Raw genomic sequence first — 18,537 nt, 5'->3', positions numbered from 1 at the left:
ATCTATAATCCCTATATATACATATATTGATCATAAATAATAGCTACATTTCTCCATTAGTATCTAAAGAATTTAAATTCCTTGCTACCGTTACTTACCCAAAGAGCCTGGCACTAAACAAAAACTTAGTCGCAATCTCCTTTCCATTCCTTTACCACTACACTCACCTGGATGCGTAATGTGTTTTTCTCTTTATTGTTGTTCCATTTCTAAATCTATTTCCATTTGCATTTTTCAACCCCTTCTAACACATCCTGTACTCCCACAGCGTCGCTAAAGTCGCGCCGCCAATAAYGCAGCATTTTGAACTTGAAATTGTATTTGCTCTTTTCTCGTTACCCATTCATTTGTTCGGCAATCGAGCGCGCATTCATTCACATTTCACATGCCACCTAATCGCTCTAAGCCAACAACAACCGTGTAGGCACCAAGTGCCTACTACCKGCAGTCAGCACAGCGACATACCCCTCATGGGCACACTACGCTCCCCCCAGATGCCATACAACACCCGCCTAGCACTAAATCAATTGTGGCCCACTAAGCACAGATGCCGACATCGCGCCACCTCGCACAATTTCGCTGAATTTATTGTGTGTTGTTGCYTTCCTCAACGCGTTCAATCGTCGTCGCGGCTTTTATTCGTTTTCCGTTTTCCGCTTCCCTTTTCCGTCGAATMGAAATGTTTTCTTTAGTATTTTGATATTTTGTATTTGCTTTTGCGGTTTTTGTTGTAGTGCGCTACGTTTTCGTGGAAAACATAACGAACTCTTGTTATTTGTGCATTTCGGCTATGAAACACCTTTTCACGTGGTTTACKTGGTTTACGACGCCGCAGTGCAAAGCACTATAAAAATGCGTTTTWTTGCAGAGTTTTATTTTTGCTTACAGTTTACAATTATTTTGTTGTTTATTACGTTTAAAATTCTTAGCATGATTYATAAGCAATTACTATCAATTGCTGTGTCGGCAATTAGAGGAAGTTTTACGAAGAAATTCTTGTTTGCTTACCGAAGTAAGGATTATTGGTTAAGTTAATCAGCACTTAATTGGCTGTTGGCTGCTAACCAAACATTGCGAAAAYGGCGCTTAGTAAACTATAATGATAATTGTAATAGAATATATAGTTTCTATAGACCAACGATTTATAGGCAGTAAAGGGGGTTAAACTTTCGAATTAAACGTAATATTGCTCTCGAACAATTTCAGTAATCCTTTTTTATGAACATTCTGTAGTGTTTTGAGAAACGATTCCTCTCGGTAATATCTCGGTTCTGAGCCTTAAAAAAATTGTGTAATCAAGAATTTGTGTAAAGCTTCTTCTACATTGTTTACACTTTATGGCGTAAGCTGTCTTAAAAACAGTAACAAGCCTTAAGGAACTTTATTTAGTATCTTCATTTATAACCAGTTATAATTCAGCTATATCACCTTACAATAAACTAATCGCTCTTATATTTTCTTCTATTTCTCCCACGCGACAATTACAGGTGCTTTTTGACTGTTTGGAACCTTTTTAATAATTACGTTGAAACGTTGTTGATTCTTATTAAATATTGTTTTGTTGAATCTGAGGACGAACAAAAACAAAAACAACTCCCAATCAAAGTCAAGGAAACCAAACATATGGCAAGACAACTCTAGGACAAACAACAAAAAAGGAATACCTAAACCAAAAAAAGAAAAAAAAAACACAACAAAAAACAAATTAAAAAAGAAAACAACAAATCGCGAAAACAACAACAAAAAGGAACTTATGTGCAATCGTTTTGTTTTTGTATTAACTTAATTAATTAACTAAATAATTTGTAAATATAATAATTTAAGTTAATTTTAGTTTGCTTTGGTTTCTTATAAATGCGTTCAAACTAACGAGAGAGAAAACCAAAAAAAAGAAAAAARCAACGGTAAATCAAAAAATTACAAAGTTTTCAAATAAAAAGAACGCTCAGTTTCATTACATTCAGTTACAAATACAACAAAAAAGTGATTTTCTGTTAGTTTCTCAAAATTTAACAAACAAAATTTACAACAAAATTTGGATTACAACTACAACAACTACAACAACAACAACTGCAACCACAACAACCCCAAAATAAATAAAACTAAAAAAACAAAATAATAACAATTATAATAAAAAAACAAAACATATAAACTAACAAAACACACAACACAACTACAACAACAACTAAAAACCAACTACAGCTACAATCGCAACAACCAATAACAAGGATAACAAAACGCAACTACAACTACAACTACAGCAGCAATAAAATAATAACAGTAACAATAATAAAAGCAACAACAAACAACCTACAACAACAACAGAAATAAATATAATATACAAACTTAACCAGCAAACAACTAATAAAACTTCATAAATAAATAAATCCGCAACTAAGCAATAAACCAAACYAACTCCCCYCCAAAAAAACACAACAACAACAATAACATAGTAACCAACGAAAAAGCAAGCAGCAGCAACAGAAATAAAAACAACGTAGAAATCATTTGGCAAAAAGCAACAATAACAAAATTTAAGCAGTAAAACAACAAGAGCAACAGCAACAACAATAACAGTAATAGTAACAACAACAATAGCAACAGTAACAGCAACAACAACAACAACAACCGAAAAAACCGCAATAGTGAATAGTAACGAACAAAGTAAATGCAATAAAACAACAACAAATACAAATATTTAATAATTAACAATTACACCAAATAAAGCAGAATTTCTAAACAAAACACATAAATAATAATACAGCGCAGATACCGTTAAAAACCCGTGAAATAGCATACAATACAAGCGAACCCAAAACTAAAACAAGCAAACAAAAAAAAAAAATAGTATCAAAATTTGCAACAATAAAACGAATTAACGGCAACAATTAATAAAACAAATCAAACAACAACAGTAAGAAAAACAGTGAAAAAAAAACAAAAAACTACAACAGCAGCAACAAACAAACCGGTTAACCAGCAAATCAAACAAAAAATAAAATAAACAGGAAAAAAATAGCAAATCGAAATAGCCAAAATTTGTTAAATTTTTAAACAAAATTTCAATTCTGGACGCAAATTGTAAGAAATTTGAACATTTTAATGAAAAACTTTTAGTTCGGTAATTTTTCGTGTTTAAAATTTTGTTCTGAACTGTTCTGAACACGAGTGTCAAAAAAGCCAAAAACAACAACAAACATATGTGAAGAACAACAAAAATTTAAGAGCTAAAAGCATAAATAAAGAACAAAAAAGCTTGAAAGCAAAAAGTTTGTATGCAAAAATTGCCCAAAAGGGAATAACAAGCGAATAGTGTTGGCCAAAATAAATAAAAAAAATATATTTCTTCCAAGTGTTGAAAACCAGCGTGAAAAGTGTGCGCTTTGATAGCGGTGTATATAGTGAGAACAAAAGAAACAACAATTTTTCGAAATTTGCGTCGTAAACGCTCGGAAAAAACATTTTTTTTTTAAACAAAAACCGTTTCGAAAGTTTGCACGGCGCTATTCAGCACACATAAAACACTATTTCGAAAGCGTATAGTTTAGCGCGGTCAAAAGCGTTTTTTAAAAAGCTTTTAAGGACCGGTTGCCAGCGTTTAAAAGTGCAAGTGCTTAAGCACAGCTGCGTGAAAAAGTGAAATTAAACGCAATTAGTGCAACAAACAACACAGTTGCCAGTATTATACCGAAAAATATTGCTTGAAAGCAAAATTTATAGAAAACTAAAAAGTCTTGTATACAAAAAAAGAAAAAACAAAACTTTTTGCAAACAAATTTTGGACACAAATTTTTAGCGTTAGTTAAAAGTCATGGATTCTCTGTGCGAAAACCAAATAAAAATTGCATAAATACATACACACTCACCCACAAAAAAAAAAATTATTAAAATATACATAAATTTTATTAATGTATTGTGGCACAAAATAAAATAAAAAACACAAAAAAAAGTTTCGGAACAAAACAAAAATAAGTATTCCATTTGTATGCGTAAACTATTAACGAAATAAAAAAATAATAATACTTCATGAACTATAATTATGCCAAATAATAATAGCGGCAAGCAAACATAAATAAGTAGTAGTCGAGTTTTTCATATAGAATTGTGCGCGAAAAAATTACTATTTCAAAAGTCTAAAACTGAGAAAATCCAGAAAATTAAAGCTACAAATTGCGGCAACTTTTCGAACGGATTTAAGAAGTAAACAAAACTGGTAAGTTGCACAAATTTAGATATAATTTCGAAACATTCGAAACAAATTAATATATGAAAACATTTATTAATATATAAAAATTTATATTAATATAAAAAAAATGTGCTCTGCGGTATGTCCGCAAAAGGAACATTGTGTTTCGTCATTGTGGCCAAATTTATATAAAAATATATATTAATACATGAAAATATTAAATAATGTAATAAATTACCTTGCCCGTGACTCTACGCTACGTTTTTGTTTTTATGTGATCGATACTCTTTTGCACAGATAGCCGACGGTTCGTTCGTGCAGCATGAGCTGACCCATTACAGCGCGCTATTTGCTGAATAATAAAGGCATGCTGCTCAATGTCTGGCTAGAAGCCATCTGTCAGTTAAGCTATGGTTAAAAAAGGTTCCTTACCGAAAGCAGGATTCTTGATTAACTTGACCTTAATTGACTGATGACTGCTAACCAGATATTGAGAAAAATTTCAAAATCTCCTCTCAAGCTTATTATAACAATACTGAGTCAAGAGAGCAGAAAACACAAAAATGTCTAAGAATTTTTTTCTTTTTTACTTGGACAGAAAACATTTTACTTGATGTAGACCTTATATGTAGTCGGGTATTTTTTTTCTAAGAAAATTAACCACAGTAAGCCAACTAACTTCAGAAAAAATCAAATATTTAAATTTTTTTGTTCCCGAAGTGGGAATCTTTCAAAAATACTACCAGGTAGAAATTAGCATGCACGATTCATATTGTCCGCTGGAGTACACCTCTTTCGAGACCACGCCCACACAGTATTAAATTATAATACAAACTGGACTTCCGGAACAGTATGCCTACGTACTAAACACTTAACTCCGGCTGCTGTACAACTTCACAAAAACAAGCTGGAGATAAATGCCTCTTCACATCTTACCACCAGAGTTATTCATGGTTCTACACTGCCTTTCTTTCATTCTTATATCTTGGAGCGATATTGTGGCCCACTCTTTCATTTTAGCACAGCTGTGGTCGCAGCATGTGATTCACTATATAATCGGGCGTCATCGTTTCGTTTGTTCCTCTATGGTGGTTTCCCACTACATACCTCGAGCAGAAGCAAAAGATGTGCTCTGCGTTTTCTGCGGTATGTCCGCAAAAGGAACATTGGCCAAATTTATGCAGGTATTCCCTGAAATAGCCATGACCCGATAAGAGCTGCGCTAATTAGCAGAAGTCTCACCATGTTATCTGTCAATCCAGACCGATACATGCTTAATTAATCTATATGTTCATCTTCCTTTATTTGACGCATCCTATTACTTTTGCCACTCATCGAGACTTGCTTTTCTCTCTTTTTTTGCACTCGTCGTCATTTATCAGAGTCTACTTAAATCAGAGGCTACTACATCTAATCCATCTCAGAACGCATAACCTGAACACTGTCTTTGCCTTTGTTTTTCGACGGCGGGCTGTCCCCCATATCGGAACTGCGTACATACACATTGACTGGCTAATTTTGGGCTTAACTTTGGCTRGCAAAGCTCTCGTACTTTGGCTTGGGCCAGCAATGTTTGCCATGATACTCGACAGGACCGCAGTCACTGTAGCTGTAAAAAGGTTCCTTCAATCAAAGTGACATAATTCAGAAATTAAGGATCCAACAGCTATAAAATTTATAAAAAAAAACTTTTGAAGGTTTGGGCTAACTAAAAATCATACGGATTTAATTTTAGTAATTCAATTAGCAGGTCAATTAGTAAGTAAGTAATTTTTATCTCATRTGTGCTATTTATTCACTTTATTAAATACGACAGTCTCCAGAATTTGTAGGAAGTACTTTAATTCACTCTGGTTTTAGTGTTAGAAAAAACTAACGTCTCCATAAAGTTTCGTGCCTTTATTTAAGAAAATTTTATTTTTAGTTTGATGATGAAGGTATGATGATGAAGGTACGCCTATTAAAAGAACTGATTTGCTAAGACGAATATAGAAAATATAATAACTTCTTTTAATTCAATGAAGGCCATAAGAAAGAATTCGCTGAGAGAACTAAAGGTTCTCCTTTCCTATAAAATCTATTCAGGGTATTATAGTCGGAGAATATAAAAAATGTAATAAAAGCTGTGRACATCAAGGGCATAAGCAAAATGATAAAATTGCATTTAAGAAATTASAGAAATTTGAAATGGTAGAACTGGATAATAGTTGTTTGGCWCCTTGTTTCTTTTTCTTGCGTCGAAATTACTGTTGGATGAGTCGACAAAAGCCATGAGAAGGAGTTCGTTGAGTAAACTGAAGCTAAAAATTTCCAGTAAATATAGGAATCGYTCTCTAACGCTAAGTAATGCACACATTGTCATGATTTATATTCCTTGCCATACAGAGACGTCAATTTTGTTGTTCAGTTTGTATGCTAAAGTGGTCCGATCTGGAAAATATTTGAACAGGTTATGGCGTTGCCTTTCACATAAATGTATACCAAATTCTTTGAAGAATTTAACTTTTTAATCAGTTGTAAATACATATACAGTTTTTAAAGCACATATACTTTTTATTAGTAACTACTTTTGATTCCGGCAGTTGTCAGGCAACGCAAGTTACATACGCTTACATACATATATAACACTGACCACGCATATACACATACATATACAAGCATACGTGCGCCAAAAGTACAGTTGACGCAGCATTTATTTATTGACTACTACACACATGGCCATTACATGCAGTAAACAGCAGCAGCAACAACAACATCGACAAAAAAAAAATTTAATTGCAAAAAATAGAAAACACGGCAACAACAAGCAAATGCGTGCACGACGCCCAACACCAGGCTAACCCCTTCAACCAATCACTGCCACTACCTGYGCGTCCAAAATGTTGTCCAGCAACCACTTTAAATATGCGCGCATGTATTTTTTAAACACGTGTGTATGTTTGTGCATACGATTGCAGCTCATCAGCAGCARACGCCTATTACGAGTCGCATACGAAAGAACATGGCACACACACACACGCAGCGCACACTGCAAGGATATGCGCGTTGTAGTAGCCAGCTTATGCGGCCTGAACGCGAAAATATTTGGACTGGCGTGTGCAAGCTGCGCCGGTGTGAGGTTGGTGGGACGGCATATGTGTGTTTGCGCGCGACAGGATGTGCTTGGGTATTGAGTGTGCGAATTAAAAATGAAATAAATATAATAAAAACAAAACACAGAACACARCAACACAAATGGCATAAAATAAAATAATTTAAAGCGAAATGCACTAACACGAGATAAAGTGAAAAGCAATGCTGCTGTCACCACCGCCGCTGCTGTGCGGGAAGTTGGCGCGTGTGAGGCGCAGGATGCGCGTAGTAGCCACGACAACCGTTTGTAAATTGGCAGTTGTTGTCTCGCACGCACACATTTCGAGCCTGCACTGATATATATACTATATATATATATATATATATATATATTAAATACGCAGCCACCTTTGCCTTGCTGCAGCGCGCCCAACCCAAAAGCGTAATTCGGCGCTGCAACATTGTCGAACATGTTGTAGGCTGGCATAAATAATCAATGCATATACTGGTGCATATTTCGAATTATGTAAATAAATGTGTATTTATACATGCGCTTGTGTGTCGGGGACTTCTCATGTATGCTGCATGTACATTTGGTCACTCATACGCCATGGGGTGCACATAACCAGCTAATAGGCATTGTATATACTACTTTATGCACATATATAAATGTTGCAGTTGGCTTTTGTATATATTTACAACTTTTTATGTGCACACACACACACAATTAAGTTTTTTTATGTGCATTTGTATAGGTGTGCATACTTTCAGGCGTTGGGGCGTGCCCGCAAATACGCGTTATATACTTGCTAACCCTTTTATTTATTGCAAGCGCTTTCATTTGTTTGTAATTTATTATTTTTAAGTATATACATATATACAATTTTTTAATGATTTCAGTTTAAATTTGCTTTTCTTCAACATCAAGCGTCCGCATTTACATATGCAAGCAATTTTAAAAGTAAATAAATCGGCTAAATGCCTGTTGTGCGTGGCATTACAGCACATTATAGCATTAACACCACGTTGTTGTAACAAACAAATCGAAAAGGTGACAAGCGCTAGCGCTCAAATATACATTTCAGYCATTTTTTAATATCACCATAACCCAGCAAGCTTCTCTTTCCGTAAACTCTCCAACCACACACGCTTACATTTCTGTCAATACTTGTTATACAGTTTTGCATAGAAGCTTTACAAAATTTATAAACAACCTGTCATTCTATCTGCTTTATATTTTATAAACATCCTTTCTTCCTTTTCTGTCGCTTGAAGCTGCCTTATTCCCGTTTTCACACCGAAATGCCTTTAATGACAACTCTCATTTGAATTTTTAATTTCCGCTGCTTTCAACGCGCATTCAACTAGACATTATTTTCATTAMACACTTTTTTATACCCCATATGCTACACAGTTTGCAACTCATCTCCCTTATACCTTGTATGCTACCCAGTGTGTAACTTATCTCACTAGTTCTGTTCTCATCGCTTTGTCCCAAAGGTTGCTGTACGTTTACAAAATTCTAAAGTACAAAAATACAGTCATTATCACTTCTATTAGAATATGCTCTTTTGTAAAAAGATCAAAGACTCAAAACTGAGTGAAGGTTTTGTAGTAGAAAGCGGCGGATGAGAATTTTTTTTAGACATTTTCTTTATTTTTAGATTTAATAATATTCCTAATGATTTTTTTTTTAGTTTTTGTAACGTTAAAGACTTTTTTAGTAAAATTTTTTCAATGATTTTTTTACTTTCGGATATTTCTCACAATTTCCGAACCACTCATAGACAGTCCTTTGTACCACTTTCTTGTATTTTGGTCTGCGTCGGTTGAGAAATTTGTATTTTAGGTATTTTCTTTGCTTTTGGTCTCTTAAGATTTAATTTTTTAATATTATTTTTTAAAGTTTCTTTAAAATTTTTATGACAATTTTTAAATTAAAAAAAAATTTTTTTTTTAAATATTGCCTTCATTTTCGGATCACATACAATTTTCAAACCACTCATAAGCAGTGCTTTGCACCACTTGCTTGTATTTATGTCTGTGTTCAAGTATTTATGTACTCTACTAATGGGCTTTTGATGCAAAAATGACGAATGAAACAACAACCACGTTAACTTCCCCTAGACCGACGCTATAATACCCTAAACGGGTGCATTTTTTAAAGCACCAAAAGACACAAAACGATAACTTTCTTGATTTTATTCGTTCAGTTTGTAGGGCAGCTATAAGCTATAGTTATCCGATCTGAATACCTTTTTTGGAAATTGTAGCGGCGCCTTTCCTGATAAACTGCAACGAATTTCGTGAAGATATCTTGTAATATAATAAAGTTTTTCATACAAAGTCATGAGTTTGACCGGTCGGTTTGTGGGGCAGATACATGCTATAGTTAACCGATCTGAACAATTGCCTTTGGTGTTACAGCCTAGGCTTACACAATCATCTGTGCAAAATTCTATGAAGATATCTCATCAAATAAATAGTTTTCCATTTTTGATCCGCCAGCTTGTATGGCAGATATACGCTATTGTTATCTGATCTGAACCTTTTATTCGGAGATTGTATCATTGTGTTGGATAATAATCCGTGCCAGATTTCGTGAAGATATCTTTTAAAATAAAAGAGTTTGTCATCAAGCACTAAATTTTGATCGTTCAGTTTGTACGAAAGCTAATCGCTATATCAGTTCGATCTGAACAAAATTTACGGAGACTGTAGCGCTTCCATGTCTAAAAATTGTTGGCAAATTTTGTGTGGATATCTTGTAAAATAAAAAAGTTTTACTTACAAGGACTTGATTATGACTACGAGTGGTTTCTTGATGAGGAAAGGACGTGTGCAAAATTTCGGGGCGATATCTCAGAAACTGAAGGACTATTTCGGGTATAAGAAGAATTTGTGCAGTCTCCGACTTTTCCTTGTGGCTGCTACAAACTTTCAGGCAAGCTTCAGGTATATTCGGGGTATATTTAGTCAGATCGGACTTTGGAATGGTATACTCAATAAAGAAACTAATACACTACACTACTACTTATAGCTCATAAACGCATAACTATCACTCATATTACTATTTCTCAACCAACATATTGGTACACAACGCATTTTAGCCGCCAAATTTGCTACTTCACCAAACAACTACAGCAAAAACAAGTCCAAACACTTTTTAGTAAAAAAGTCAAAAAATAAAAATAAAATGGCAGTACCAACACCCGGCCTTTGCGTCTAGGCGAAAGTATGACTTTGTTACTCTTATTTGTGTGTGCGCGTGTTACAATAACTGCAACAACCGTTGCCGGCGACCAGGTGGCGGCAGAGATGAAACACGATAGACGCAAYACAGCACAACACAACACGACTGTTACACACACCCACTCTCAGGTCTAACAACAAACCATTAACGAAGCAAAATATTTGCAACAAAAACGCACAACAATTCGCATATAATAAATACTTGATAGATATAGATTTTTGCAGCTGCCACCAAGCGCCAAGCAGCCAAACAAAAAAGCGAGTGTGTGTAGCATGAATCGACAGCACCCTTTCACTACATCACCGCCCTCGTCGCTGCGCGTCGCGCTTGCCGCATCATCGGCGGCAGCAGTCGACCGAACGCACAACAGTTTTGTTTTCAGACTGGTTGCTGCGTTTTTTTTTTTCTTTGTCTTGTGATAGTCATTTTGTTGGTTTTCTATACGCGCCTCCATCGCAATCAGCGAGTTTAGGTTCAACGAGTGCGTTGGCCTTGGTGTGCTGTTGTCAACAAGCGCCACACTGTGTAGGCGCCAAATGGATTTAAAAGGCGATATGAATGCTGGTGCCCATGTACTACATGGGTGTGTGTGTATTTATAGCACTTTTATAAGCACGTGTGTATGTGTGTGTGTGTTAACTGTCATTGCACTCGTTGATTGCAAACATACATATTTTTTAAGATACATATGTACATACGTTTATACGGGAAAGTTTAGTCCACAGTTAGATACACTTGCCTTGGAATATAGGAGCGCATTTTTTTTTTTGAACATACAAATATGTTTGTGTGTATACATGTGTGCTTATTGAAATGTTTGCGTTGCTTAAATTGTTTAATTGCTCAAATTAATTGGTGATTTTTTTTTCAGAAATAAAAAAAGTTCACAAATGAGTAAGCTTTCTATACGAGAGAGTGATTTTTATCGTTCAACTTGTATGGCAGCTATAGCTATAGTAGTCTGATTTGAAAAATTTCTCCGGAGATTAGAGCACTGACTTAACCAATAATTTATGACAAATTTCTGGAAGATATCTTGTAAAATACAAAAGTTTTGCATATGAGAGCTTGAATTTGAACTTTCAGCTTGTATGACAGCTATATGCTATAATGGTCCGATATAAAGAATTTTTATTGAGATTGTAGCACTGACTTTGAGAAAAAACTACTTCAAATTGCTTGAAAGTATCTTCTCAAATAAAAAAGTGTTTCATACACGAATCTTGTGAAATAAAAAATTTTTCTTTACAAATACTTCATTTTACGACAAATGATCATCTTCTTGGGGAGAAAAAAAAATCTAAACTCAAAAAAGCACTTTGTTATAAAACTACAATTTTCTTCAAATGTAGGTCTTTTAACAGCATCTCTCCAGCAACTCATGCAAATACCGTCAGAATACACATTTTTGCAATATTTACATCTGTCTCTTCTACACATCTAGATGTGTATCAGCATCTCTCCAGCAACTCATGCAAATACCGTCAGAATACACATTTTTGCAATATTTACATTGCTGATATCTCTGTTATTACCGCACCTTTCAGCCATTGTCCTTGCTGGCAACATTAATCTTACTTACTCGTACCAAAAGCAAAACTGCTAAAAAAAAATCAACTTTTGACAACTTTATCACATACATGACACATACATATATAGGTATGCGTGTTTGTATACAAATGTATTTACATGGCTTCCCAACCTCRTTGTACTAACAAATATTTTGGTTTGGGCGCTAGCGCTAAATTTATGTATGCTAAAAAGCCACAAAAAGCAACAAAGTACCATCTCTCAACAGACTCACACACACACGCACAGAGATTTATGCAAAGGGCAGCACCCACATACCAACAAGCGCAGTATATTCATGCAAAAAACGCCAGCAAACAAGCTGAGCATAGAAAAAAACCGAAAATTTGTTATGTGTGGGCGTGGAAATGTGCCCATATGTCAACATACGTTTGAAAAGTTACCCCAAGTCAGAATTGCGGAATCGCACAAAACAAGAAAATGCTCAAAACACACACAAACGCACACATATGCGCGTATTTAGTGTTGTATTTTTGCCTTTAAGCGCTTGAGTATGTGGCGGTAGTGCGCGCCCACATTCAAATCTGACAGTTGCGCCCGCTTGAAACTTAAGTCGTTAACGTTTAAATATGCGCGCACCCATTATAGGCTTCAATGCAAACAAAAGCGCCCCCCCCCATCCGCTCGAAACTACTCGCACAACAAGCGCTGTCACTCTGCGCTGCAAGCGGGATTCGCGCTCACTAACTCGCAAGCGAACTGTTGGTTTTGCCACATTTCGGTGTGTCAGTTGCTTCGTGTTGCATAAAAAGTGTAGTAAGTTGAATTCTCTAAGCGCCAACTGCCGTTGGCTAAAGCACCCCCCTCCGCTGTTGAGGTTCCACTCGGCCATATTTTTATTTACATACTTTACTTTTAATTTAAGCCCTTGTTTATTCAACATTTTGCCTTACAAACTCACACTGTGTGCTGTGTATAATCTGCTTCGAGCCCCCTGTCGCTCATTATCCGTAGCTGAAAATTTTGTAAAAATCCCTTTTGAATGGGAGCAGATCACATATTGCAGCACATTTAAGTATGGCAAGTTATAAAAACTATACAACCGTCATTAAAACAGTTTTCGGTTATTATTTTTATTGAAAGCTTAAATTTGCAACACRTAAAATAATTTTTTTTGCAATTTTTGGTGGCATCGTGAGTTGACAACTTCAGACTGTACTTCAGTTACAGTTATTGCTAATTTTGAATTGCTGAAGAAATTTCAAATTGTCCATAGCTCGTTTTTTATACAGGTGATACATTTTCAGGTTCCCTCCTTCGAAAAAAAATTATTTGGCAAATATTTTTTTAAAGATTGTTTCTTTTAACTCTTGACCGTGGCTTCGTCCACACCGATGAGCCCAATTTCGATTACTCTTTCGAGCATTTCGACTAGTAACTCGCGGATGACACGCCTGATGTTTTGCTCCAAGACCTAAATCGAAGCGGGATTGTCCGYATTAASTTTACATATCCCCAATCAATTGGTYTCWATAAATCAMTTGATTGATTCGATGTGTGGGAAGTGACGCCATCTTATTAAAAGCAAATGTCGGCGATAYCATCAGCTTCAATTTMAGACATCAAATAGTCGGTTATCGCCATTGAAGKACCAATGATTACGGSCTACAAACACCACCAAAGCGTGATATTKCTGAATGAARTGGGAACTCTTGAATCTCTYCAGGCTGCTCTTCATCCCTAATGCTGCAATWTTGCTTGTTTACATACTCATTACGCCAGAAATGAGTCTCACCACTGAACAAATGTTGRCTCGAAAAAGTCGGATCTTCTTGAAAGGAAGAGARACAACGTAACACGACTCACGCGTGATCTGTAAAAAACACGCGTGATCAGGAAAACAGGACATTGAAAATAGTAAATCTTCGTGGATCCCGTTATATTATAGGAAAAGAAGAAGTACCGTTAAAGGTCTTTGGAAGAGATGGCTTTAGTTAACCATACTATATTATGGTGTCTTGAGAGCCGTATTTTGGTCGTCATAATACCCGTTAGGTATAACTATTTCTCCATTGCCGCCTGGCGTTCTAACACTGCACCAATGGATCTCGCGTGCGTTTAGTAGGCGCTGATCAACGGCCAGCACTTGTACGAGTGGAAAATCTYTCTGGTCAAGAGTAGAACGCGCGGGATCAGCTGAACTACTTTTTCCTTAGCAAAGTGCACCTTGCCGCAATAGTGGCKGTTYTTACTGGACACTGTACAGTATGAATTCATGCGATAAATCTAAAAATCTTGTCAGACCCTAGTTATCAAAGTTGTATGGAAGAAGTTGAGGTTTAAACATCCAAGCACTATATCCTCCATTATCCAGCCTTTGCAAGACTGCGACTGAAACATCTCTGTAATTTTACCTTCGGCGAACCAGAAGACATAGCCGAAACGAACATTAGTTCTCTSATTAACTTTGTGATAGGCAGTTTTTTGACGTTTTGTCGATTTTTAAGGGTCTTTGATCTATTAAAGGTGTTTAGCTACCGCAACGGACCGGTGTWCTAAACACTACATGTGAAATCCCTATTAGAATGATATGAGATACTTAAAACTGACTCTAAGCTTGCTTTGAGAAGCCGAAAAAATTCAAAATCGCTTGCCAACTAAGCTTCAGTGGCACAGATATAGTTTATATTAASGCAAACTAYTGACATAAACAAATRTGTACTTCAATATTACWTTTTATACATACAWATGTATATGTATCTACTCTAAAAACACTGTGCATAGCACTTGACCTAAGTGGATGCATTGTATGAGATTTCTACGTGACTTGCGCTGCAGAATACCAAATATGAAACGGCATGTATGCATATTAGGGTGGGTGAAAAAAAGCGCTCGGTAATCTAAAATTAAGCACTCTAGCCTTTCTCACTTCTTCCACATAGTGCTTCCACAGCAGTCTACCATCCAATACTACCCCAAGGTACAAAAAAACGTACATATAAGACGGAGGACCTTCAAAACACATTTAAGAACTCATACTTGGAGCTATAGCTGTCTAAGAACCTATTTTCTTCAATACAAAAAGAAAAAATAAAAATTAAAAAAACGATTTATTTTGGCCMACCCTAATGTCATGCCTGTAAAACAAAACTATGTATGCACATCGTGTGTATGCAGGCATTAAAAGTATTGCATTGTTGAGGGAAAAATAACAAGCACACAACAAAAAAATCAAAATATAATAACAGAGCACAATATAAATAAAAATGAGATGACAGAAAAGCGAAAAACATGAAAAAAATGCAAAACATAATAACATCCACAGTACAAGCGCTATAAAAACGAAAACAATAACAACATAAGTGAGATAAAAAGCATTGAACCAGTAGCTATTGTGGAGCAAGCTTGGCAGCGCCCAGGAACTGAAGTGCAGCAGGAAAAAACGTRCCGTGACTTGACAGAGGATAGACGCTGGTTTCGTTGATTTTTGCTCGTGTTCCTTCCTGCGGGGCGATATTTAAAAACAAATGATGGAATAACAAAAATACCAAATTCGTGAAGACGCAGTCCCATGCAAGCATAAAGGCACCGATACACACATGCATAGGAAACACAAATGCATAGGAAACACACATACACAGCAGCAGCATAAACCGCACACAGGTTCTACATAAGTGCATTATGTCGTGTAGTAAGTGTAACAACTGCATAACAACAGCAACAACAGGCAGGAATAACAAACATACAGCAAGCAAGTGGAGTTGCCAGCGTGTAGGTAGCAGCAGCAACAGCCAAACAGCAACAATAAAAACTTGCCGCGTAGTCAAAAAAAATGCAAAATTCTTAAGAATAATATTACTATAACACGAAGGAAATAAAATGGCGAAAACTGTGCGTTCCGCTGGCTCCAAATAAATACTAAARTGAAGCGCTCAAAAGCTTTGGGTGGAGGGAAGCTGCTTGGCACCCTCACTTTGTTATTTTTATGTACCACAAGGCTTGCACTATAAGCGTTTTAATGCAATATTTTTTTGATTACAACCAAAAGCAACAAACAAAAACAAAAATCGACAGCGCAGTGCAAGTATGCGCTTATCCTTTAGCTGCGTTTGGCTTGATTTACATTAAAATGAAATATTTGGAGACAAAGAGAACGATGGTGTTTAAGAACAGTCATATGTGTCCTAAAATTTTGTCGTTACCGCCAAAAAAAGCATAGGAAGTAAGCACGCTCGCCCACATGAGGCATCCTCTCAATGCATATAGCATCTTTTTGGCTGGTTTCGCATACTTGAGACTTGCATTCTTAAGATTTTAATGCAAAATTATTTGATTCTTTTATAGTTTCTACGTCGACTACTCTTTTAGTAAGCCCTTCTTTKAAGTTGTTACACAAATATCGCAAGTTTCAATTCTTGTGAAACTTTCAGTKGAAAAAATTTTCCAATAAGGTTTTTGAAGGTTAAAGCTTTTGAAATATGTTCTTTATTCCATTTATTGTTTCAATACAAAGTGAATAATTCAGCAAGGTGCTGCATTTTGTTATGAAAACCACAACATGAGCATAAAAAGTTAAGCTTTTAAGCCACAATACAAAGCTTCTAGCACGACATAAACCCCAACTATACAATTTTTTTTAATGAAAAAAATAATAAAAATATCATAATATGAATTTTGATGACCAAGCTTTCATTCAAAAATTTTTACACCGGCATAAATTTTATAAAATTTTTTTTTGAAAAAGTTAAAAACGAAAAATGCCATAGCATTCACATATGAACTTGCTGATCGATATTTCAWTCCAAACTTAGAATCAGTCATTAGAGCTTTCAGTCATTTTATAAACTTTTATATTAATGCATAGAATGCTATGCTGTAAAGTATTAACTGAGTATTACCTTCATTATAATTTTATACAGTGAGCTTTTATAAAGCTTTAATTGTGTTTTTTATTTCAATAAGGCCTATTTGCCAAAATTAGAGCTTTCGAAAGCGAGATAATTTTGTGTAAAATAAAAAGCTTTCATAATATAATGTAAAGCTTTCATAAATTAATTTAAGSTTTCATAATTTAATTTAAGTTTTCGTTTATTTGAAGAAATTTCAGATTAATCAGCGGAAAGGTATGGTTTAAAATGTTTACTGAGATTTGGTTTAGTTTCAAATTTTTAGCATGTGCTTCTAAAAAGCTTTAATGATGTTTTCCCATTCCATGAAGCTCAGAAGTTCATATAATTGAATATCTTAAAACAAATCTGCATACAATTTATGAGTCARCTTATTTGAGTCAGAATACTTGCCTTACTTATTCACCGCTTTCACCAAGCATTATATACGAGACTCGCGGCACTGCTTGTCATACCCGTTTCCCCGCTTCCACAGCTTAACCGTATACCCATATGTGTGCTATACCTTTTGCTCGTTCGTTGTCATCATAAGCCGCTTATACAAATAGTAGCATTTTTGCGCATTTTAACTGAATTATTCACGCATTCGCCTAAAGACCCTAGACCAAAACAACAACAACAGAACCAGTGCAYATGACACATACGTCTCGTAGTGGCAAAGACTTTGCGCCCTGACTAAGTGCAAAAAAGGCAGCAAAGCGGCTACATTCATATATACTAATAAAAATATGTGTGTCTGTATATAGATATATATACATGWATGTGTGCGTGTGTGTTTGCGTCTGCAGAGCACGTCTAAATAAGTTAGAATTTTGCACGTGATTCGCGTTGCATTCGCCTGCGTGTGTATGCGTGCAAATTCTTCACTTTTCTTACTAGCCTTCTGGCTTTGCGCCCTTCGCATGCGTGTGCTCTTTGCCACTTGGCCAACTTGCCAGCTCAACAGACATTGCGTGAGAATGTGGAAAATGCGTTCACACTTTGCGCTTTTTGGCGMCGGCCACGCGGCACGTGTTCATCTYTAAGGGTGGAAAATTTAAAGCTTAACRTGTACATATGTAGCGTATAGAGTATAAGCAGCGGGATGAGGTTGTGCGTGTGCGTGCCGGTAAGTCGCATTTCRCACGCACGGTTGCATTTGGCACCTACGCTACAAGCTGCATTGATAGTGTTTCTMTAATCAGCTACATTGTTTTTGCTGCTTTTTCTAACACCTACCTTGGTGTGGAGGAGAGCAAATTTAATGCTGACAAATATTTAACTTTGTGAAAAAGCCGACCTTTTCTTTGACATATGACCACAGCACAGCTTTTCTAAGTAATTATACAGGGATATAAATTAAGGTGGGTAATAAAACAAATATTTTTTGTTGCTTAGTGCTCTGAAAATTTTTTCTTAAACAACTCTACGAAAATCCCTCCAAGAATGAGGAGGTATTGTAAGGGAAGTGTCCTCCGCCTTTCAGTTTTATATATATTTTTTTTTTTGTATTATCAGTCAAATATCTAAAGAATATTTCGATCAATGGGTTTTTTAGGAAATTGAGTACTCTAGAAAATGGTCCTAATATTTAATCAAATTTCATTTAT

At 35.6% G+C, this 18,537-nt stretch overlaps 1 protein-coding gene and 1 long non-coding RNA gene across 9 annotated transcripts in view; both read left to right on the top strand.

The window, feature by feature from the left end:
• LOC108971962 overlaps positions 1-1,689 on the top strand; it is a 9,304-nt gene extending 7,615 nt beyond the window's left edge. For both annotated transcript variants that reach the window (XR_001993591.1, XR_001993590.1), the window contains exon 2: positions 1,488-1,689. This is a non-coding gene — a long non-coding RNA (uncharacterized LOC108971962). The remainder of the gene's footprint in view (positions 1-1,487) is intronic.
• A 1,159-nt stretch (positions 1,690-2,848) lies between these two features.
• LOC108971966 (myeloid zinc finger 1) overlaps positions 2,849-18,537 on the top strand; it is a 59,466-nt gene continuing 43,777 nt past the window's right edge. For all 7 annotated transcript variants that reach the window (XM_018938348.1, XM_018938347.1, XM_018938345.1 and 4 more), the window contains exon 1: positions 2,849-4,213. The gene's annotated coding sequence lies outside the window, so the exon portion shown is untranslated. The remainder of the gene's footprint in view (positions 4,214-18,537) is intronic.

The sequence above is a fragment of the Bactrocera latifrons genome, unplaced genomic scaffold (genome assembly GCF_001853355.1).
Source record: "Bactrocera latifrons isolate USDA-ARS-PBARC rearing strain unplaced genomic scaffold, ASM185335v1 scaffold_37, whole genome shotgun sequence".
In the NCBI taxonomy this organism is placed as follows: domain Eukaryota; kingdom Metazoa; phylum Arthropoda; class Insecta; order Diptera; family Tephritidae; genus Bactrocera; species Bactrocera latifrons.
This window is presented reverse-complemented; position numbering and strand designations above follow the sequence as displayed.